This window comes from Bidens hawaiensis, unplaced genomic scaffold (assembly GCF_021521415.1).
Source record: "Bidens hawaiensis isolate Kalapana, Puna unplaced genomic scaffold, B.hawaiensis_p1.1 tig00067712_1, whole genome shotgun sequence".
NCBI classification, from domain to species: Eukaryota; Viridiplantae; Streptophyta; class Magnoliopsida; order Asterales; family Asteraceae; genus Bidens; species Bidens hawaiensis.
In genome coordinates, this window is record NW_027502002.1 from 1 (window position 1) to 8615 (window position 8615).

The window sequence follows — 8615 nt, forward strand, 5'->3', positions numbered from 1 at the left end:
ACATGTACCGTAGAAAGAACACAATGATAGACAACTATATATATCAGTTTATAATACATTTTATTTCTATAAGCTTACAAATATATTTATCAATATATAGATAATTTTACCCTGATGACCATATTAGGTGCACTAGTTTATCAAATATCACTAAATTAATAACTATAGTTTTAAAACTTATAAGGAAAGTAAAATTTCAATGAGATATGTTAATTGCTTGAATAAATGTTGATATTATAAGGGGAAAATGTAAATAGAACGCATAAAATATACTAGGAAAGGAGTTTAAATTTCAGAATTCTATACTTGACTTGCGCTTAATATAGGATAATTATGTTTTTACACGTTTAAAAAGAGCATAAATTGCTTGAAAACTAGTAACTGGTTCTCAGGTACAAAATGAGGTAAGTTGTCTAAGGTACAAAAACCCTATCGAACTAATCTGGAGCAACTAGCTTCTAATGGTCGAATTATAATGTCAGAGCACACTATGTATCCAGAGTTGTAGCTTTGAAACAACCCGATCATGTGAAACTAACTATGGATAGTTAGTGGTAATAACTGAGCATGCACGAAAATCTCAAATATTATAACATGAACACACCGTGAACAGAAATCCCCTATAGCATGGTAACTCAAAATAATGAATGAACGATACAAAGAAATGCCTCTAGCCATAAGAACGCTTCTCGTATTGAACAAGACATTCGACACTCTCTACCAAGTCTCGTTTATTACTTTTTTTTTGTCATTCATTCACTAACTAAATACTAACTTCAATTCGAAGGCTGATTACAAGAAGATACTACACTTTACCCGTCACTACCACCACCATTATGATTTATGTTATTTTTTATGTTATTTTTTTTTCTTATGGTTGGGTGTTGATAAATAAAACGTATTTTATATTTATTTTAAAAATATCGTGTCATAACCACATGATCAATCACAACACACCACATCGACAACAACTATTTACTTTGTAACATGTCACACAAATCACACATTTTGTTTTGTTCTATTTTAAATGAGGGATATTAGGCTATAAGAAATGTCTCGCTTCAAATATCATCTTACGTTTTGGTAATGGTTGTTGACGAGATGATAACTCTACATTTAAGTATGCTCGAGTGAGAGTATGAGTGAACTCCTGGTTATTTTTAATCCAGGAAACCAAAAACAAATTTGTAAGTTTCTCGTATGCAAAACAGACAATATTGGTGGCACGAGAGTTTATATAAATGTTATCAATGCTACTCATGTTTGATTATGTTTACATTGGTGGGGAAAATCTCATCAGGGACGATGAACCCAAAAGCGGGGTGATTGTAACACCTTGTGTGAATTCAAACAATGATGTTTTATCCACGTGGGGACATACCATAAGGAATGGCCGTATCATTTTTCAAAACACGTTTTGGTGCAATGTTTGTGGATGAAAGGATAATTATTTAGTTAAATGTGTTCGAGTGTGAGCAATTCGAACTCTTGCCCAATGTTTTAAAGTTTAAAATGCAAGGTATTTTATTTATTGAATACAAGCCAATTATATGTTTCTCTGTGACTTTTTCATAAATCAAGTTTATGTGGGTAATCTTTTAAATTCATATAAAATGCATCATGATTGTAAAAATATAAGTATTGATTTCAGATTCTCTTTATTTGTATATATAAAAAAACCGCATAATTGGTTTAACTTTATATGGGATTGAGGAAGCATTATTGACAGGGTTGTTTCACTACTCACTCATGCTGGTATATGGCAAGACATAAGTCCTACTTTCTTTCAAGGGTTGTTAACTAATAAGTATATGAAAGGTACGTATTAAAGCATAAAACATTTGTGCGTCACTATAAAAAAATACGTTTAGCATCAAAATATATGTGTGTAAAAGATTTATACGTCAAAGCGTAATACTTTGTGAATTTTTTTTAGAAAATCAGTTGGAATGCAATATAAATCAATTGGACGTCTGAAAAGAAAAATGTTCAAAAGGGGTTGTTTCCGCCATTTCTAATGGCGGTGAGGTTTGTAACTGTAAGATAATGGTAAAGACTTTTGTTTCCTTTTCATTCAATATAGGGCAACATTATATAGAGATAAACCGGTCCGCGGGCTCAGTACTAAACCCTAATCCTATAGGTTCCAATACTCCCCCGCAGTCAGAGCGGGTAGAGAATTATACGCTTAGACTAGAAAACAATACATATAAAAACATAACAATAATAATAAGATAAACGTGCTTCAATCGACTCGAAAATCAAAACTTTTGCCATCAAATCCGTATTGTGTTGATATCTCCATCCATTTATTGTTTGATTGTGCCATTCATAGTTTGCTTTATTGTGCTTGTTGGGATTACGCGGTTTTAGTTCATTGGTTCTTGGTTCCCGGAATGATAATCATGATCGGCTAGCGGTAAGTTCACAACCGATGACCGTAGTCGTGTGTCTGTTTGTCGAGGCTTAGCATCGGCGGGCTTTTAGATCCGAAGATCTTAAAAAAAAAAGAAAAGAAAAGGTAAAAAGAAAGAAAGAACAATAAGAAAGGCCGATGACCATGGTCAACGACGGTCTCTTGGATCCGTAAATCAAGAGATGAGATCTATAGATCTTAAAAGAAAAAGAAAACTAATATAATCAAACCGTAGTTTGAGGTCGGTGGCCATGGAACATGGTCCTAATTGTGGCTAAAACACCGATAAAATAATTAAAGAAAAACAAGGAAAAAAGAAGCAGCCGCAAATGTTTTAGAAGTAAACCAAGAGAACTAGTAAAAAAAACCCAAACAAGATGAAGTAAAAAATTAGATCTGCAAGAGAAAACATAAAGGTATCACAAAAGTGCTTCTTTATCATGTTCGAGAAAATTAGCATAAACTCAAAACCATAGTAAACTTTTGTGATGAAAGTCAAACTATGAAGACATCAACCGAAAATAATTGCATCAAAAAGTTATAGTGAAATCAATAGGATTGGAAGGCAGCCGATGATAACGAAGCTTTATTTGACATAAACTTGAAAATAAAAATATAAACGAAACCAACAACGGAGATAGGACAGGGCGGCGGCCAGGCGACTCGCCGCCCTGTCTAGGGTTTGAAATCGTTGGCGACGGCTAGGGTTTATATTTTTGTGGGGGTGCAGCGGAAAAAGAAAGGTAACCAGAACCTAAGGTTATGATACCATGTAAGATAATGGTAAAGACTTTTGTTTCCTTTCCATTCAAAAGAGGGCAACATTATATACAGCTAAACCAGCCTGCGGGCTCGGTACTAAACCCTAATCCTATAGGTTCCAATAGTAACAATATATGCATATGCTGAATCAGACCTTCAGATTCTCCAAATGATTAGTTGCACGAGAATGTTTTGCTAAAGTTTGGGGAAGATGTAAAGGTTTGTTTTGGTCAAATCATCCAATATTTAGTTGCTAAAATTGCTGCACCGCATGTGCCTCTTTCTTATTCATATTTGTTTCATTTGTTTTCGCTATAGTTCCAATACAGCTGCTAATACTAACACATTTTTCTTGTCAAATTCTGTTGATCAATCTGATACTGTATCTGAAGTCTAATGTAATTCACTCTATTATTAAAAAAATAGATAAATAAAAACTTGACACCTTCTTCTTCAACAGTAGGACGATGACTAATGATTTCGGAATAGGCCATTAGTTTCCTCTTCAACACATTAAGAAATGATGAAAAATGATGCAATTGTAAAAGCACTAGGCTTGCCAGTGGATTTCGAGTTTTTGATATATGCGTATAATATTGCATTAACAAATCATAATTCTCTTTCTAATCCTTGATTGATTTCAAATTATATAACTTGGTGAGGATGGCCACACCTCATAGCCAACGCCTCAATTGAAGAACTACAATCGTGATAAGTCAACTCAATTTATTCTTGGAGATACTACTTTGTACCTAAATTGTGTAACGAAATAAGAAAGAATAACATCACTACTTTCTCCTAGCACTACTACTTTAGGAGTAATGTGTAGGGATGAGATTGGGATGGTACCGGTACTGATCCCGAAAATCCTGATCCCGAAAATCCTGATCCCGAAATTCGGAAATTATTGGTACCGGTACCGGTACCGAAATGTTCGGTTCGGTACCGATATTTCATGAAAAATTCGGGAACTACCGGTACCGTACCAATACCAAAAACTCAAAACTTGGTATCGACGGTACCGAATTCGGTACCGGGTACCAATCGGTGCCCGTACCGAAAACGCTCATCCCTATAATAATGTGTAGGTGTGTGGTGGCATATTCTATAGTTGAAGCGAGGGTGGCCGGATAAGATGGCGGGGGGGGGGGGGGATGGACGAATGGTGACTGGAGCTTTGTGATAGGAGAACAGCGTGCACGGAGGAATAGGGCGACTGTTATAACATGTCGGACACCACACGATAAGACATGATGACCTGTTGTGCAAAACACGAACACGACACGATAACTAATTGTGTCATTTTTTTCCAAACACGAACCTATTTAGTGATAGGTTAACCTGCTAAGACTAAGGGACCTGTATAAAGACACAATGAATAATACATGTGTAACGAAACCAAAATATTCAAAACGAGCATAAAAGTCTTAATTAATAGATAATCCATTACATATTTGAAACAAAAATCCATAACATACTTGAAACAAAAGACGACAAATTCATAATATACTTGAAACAAAAGACGACAAATTCATAACATACTTGAAACAAAAAACCATATGAGCAAAACCATAACATCCATAAATAACATAATATTGGGTTCTGACGGGCATTAATGAAATGTTATTTGTATGTATGACTTTAGGTTTAAGACTTTATGAGTGTATATATATTTACTTTTTTAAAATAAAAATCTAAACAGGTCACTAACAGGTTAACAGGTCTTGAACCTGTTAGGACACGAATTTAAACATGTCTTAAACAGGTTGACATGTTTAAGACACGATACCTGTTAAGCTCAAACCCAAACCTTGTTAAGCTCAAACCCAAACCTATTAAAACTCGTGTCGTGTCATATTAACAGGTCTGTGTCATGAATTGACAGCCCTATAGAGGAATGACATGAAAGTAAGTTTAATTTTTTTAAAAAAAGTTAATGTTCTTTCTTTCTTTTTTTAAGATAATTATTTTAAAATTTTTAACCTAAAAGTTATCAGATCATCCATTCAAAAGATCACAAATGTTACAATTGATTAAACATTAAGGATTAAACCTGTAATTTTAGAGAGGAGAAACAAAATCATAATCTCATTTTATAAAGGCCATCCTATTATTAATTCTATATAATATATAATTAATCATTATAGGTATTTTGGTTTTAAATAATCCCAACTATTAGCTTTTGGTTGTTGCTGGTCCCAATTAACAAAATAGTTGATAACGGTTCCATCTGTTATCATTTTTTTTTACCAACGAACCCTAGCTAACAAAACCTAAGGTCGTTAGTTTTTGATGATGTGACATGTTTGCATATCAAAAACTTGCTTAAGTGGCATATGCGTAACGTGCTTAAGTGGCAGGTTGTGCACCATCACAACCACCATGGCAGCCACTACCACCATGGCCGCCACCCCCCACCATCATGACCGCCGCCACCAACACCACCAACGACAATCATCAGGTGATGGTGGTGACAACGGCCATGGTGCTGGTGCAATATGCGACATAAGCAAGCCACGTATATGCCACATAAGCACAGTTTTGACACACAATCATGTCATGTTATAAAAAACTTACGATGTTAGGATTTCCTTAGTAAGGGTTCATTGATAGAATATGAGTTTGTCAACAATTATTTTGTAATTGAGACTGACAGTGACCAAAAGCTGATAGTTATCAATATACTATATTTTATTATATGTAAAAGTAAAAGAAAACAAATGAAAGAAATAATAATGCAAAACAATGACAAGTGACTGGTGCTGTTTCTCTATTATAATTGGTGCCATCAGTCAACTAAATTTATGAAGTCTGAATTTTTGTCACAAATTTTATATTGTTGAATGTCGATGTGACACTGACACATAGTATGGAGATGACAAAATCTATATATTTTTTTAAACAGCTAATTTTACCGTTATTACATTGGGTACATTTTATATCACTAATTTTATTCTTCTACTCAATATAACCTTTTTTTTGTTAAATAATGTTATTGTTTTTTTTTTCAAATATAACATTTTCAAGATGTAACTCTAAAAAAGTTGCATTATATAACAAAAACTTTGCATTAAGCCTAATCCAACTTCATCTAATGCAACTGTTTTTATAAAATAAATGTTACATTATGCCAAATATTTTTGTAATGCGGTGGCAGTTTCCGATTAAGCTGTTGGTTTCTGATTAAGGCGGTTACAGGGTGCGGCTGCTACGCGATTGTTTCTAAACGATAATAGGCCTTTTTCAACCGTTAATTCTAACCCTAATTGATCCCTTTCATCTAACCCCAACTCCATCTATGACGTTAAATCAGGATCCGAATGTTTATTAAATGAAATAAATGCAATGTCAACTATATTTGATGCTTTTTAATTTAAAACTTAAACATCACTATTACATATGGAAGGCAAACATGAAACAAGTTACGCTGCTAGTCCTTTTTAAATTGTAAAACCAAGTCTAAATGTTTGTGGTGGCTTTTCTAAAGGTTGCCCTAAATACGCCCATAATTTGTTTTTTGATTCACCATTTTTACACTACATATTCACTCATGATTTTTTTTCTTTTTTTTATGTTTTGATTTATTTGTTTTTTATTTTGTTGGTTTCTCTATATAATTTCGTTAATTCGAATTTCCCATTGCCTTATTATAGGAAAGGGGTATAGAAGTTTGATAGTAATCTAAGTTTTGAAGCCAATTAAAACCACCAGGCCCATTAAACTATATATGTATATTGATTCGGCTATGCATCCGGGGTCTGTAATTCGTGGAGAATAGGTTAAAGAGTCAGGCCGAGCACGACCCAGCATACCTCAGTTAAAACTTTGCAATAATATCATGTCAATATAAACAAATTTACGGTTTTGCTGTGACACCATTGTCATAAAATTCCACAGCAACGCATGGGTATCCCTGCTCATTTAACACACACACACACTACACTAATATTATCCTGGTTAAATAAATATATTGATAAATAGTAGGACCATGGGGTATACTCTAACCCCTCTTAACTCCATATAAGCACCACATAGACACATAACTCATTTTTCACTCCATCTCACCTAAAGGAAATGGTTTAATCCTTTTAATTCCATCTCACCCCTATTAATTGTTAATTTAACATATAGCACTTTGCCTTTTAACCTGTGAAAAACATAATCTATGGCCCCTTTTAACAAATATAACACAATTGAGGAATTGTTTAATCCATCTTTAAAGTGACATATCATTTTAATTTGTTGGGGTTAGAGTACCCCATGGCCTAACTGGAAATCAATATTCACGGGCTACGAACTTATGTCAAAGCTGTCTTTTGGCGGGTCCCGTTAAGACCTCTCCTTTGTTTCCTTTCTTGCGAACCACGAGCTTATTTAACATACCAATTGTACTTGTCATAAATGATTTTTTTAATTCTTTTATTAACCATAGTATTTTCTCAGTTTTAAAAACTAAGATTTATATGTTATTTACCAAAGGGCATATGGCCTAGAGTGGTATCAACGGGTATACATAATGGTGTTCCTTTTTAAGCGGTGAAAATTGGAGTTGGATAGTAGGCAAACATGTAAATTCAAGAGTAGTATTAACGGGTACGTGAATTGTCGTTTTTAAAGAAAAAAAAATATAGATATGATTATTTTATTTAGAATATAACTATTTAAGACGAGTATAACAACTATTTAGAAAAATACATGTAAAAGTATAATTTCTAAGTGTTGTTTGAGAAAAAAAATAATAATAATAAATCTTAAAGAGTGTATTACATAATTTGTGGGTTATATGAAGTTATGGTGTTTTCATAATTTGCTTGACTAAGATCAACCTAACCCGACTAGTTTTGATCTTAAACAACTACACGTTTTAATATGTTTTCTTTATAAATCTCACGTAATGTTTTGTTGATCACGTGTATTTATTTGTTGGGGGTTGGGGAATAGTAAGCGTCTTTTTCTTTCTACTTTAACATAAACTAAAATTAGTGACAAAACTAAAGGGGTGTTTGGGATTTCTTATTTTACCTATTTATAACTTTTCATTAAGTTAATAAGTTATAAAAGTGTAACTTATAAAACTTTTCTTCTCACAATATAAGCAATCCCAAACGCCTTATTATTTTTTAAAAAATTAATAAGTTATAAGTTGATAAAAATAAGCAATCCCAAACACCCCTAAGACTCATACAAAATTCAAATCAAATAGTCAAAACATTCAACCTTTTAAACTTAGGCCATAAATATATGATTATTGTCAAATCATATGGACTATTATATAATTAATTAACTCAAATAATATTATTCTCGAGTATTACAAGAATAAGAAAAAACAAATGTATTTAATATAAATGTCTATAGAAAATGATTGTGTATGTATGAATAATTGTTTTAAAAAGTGATAGCACTTTGATAAACATTAGATGGAAAGAGAATGGATCCA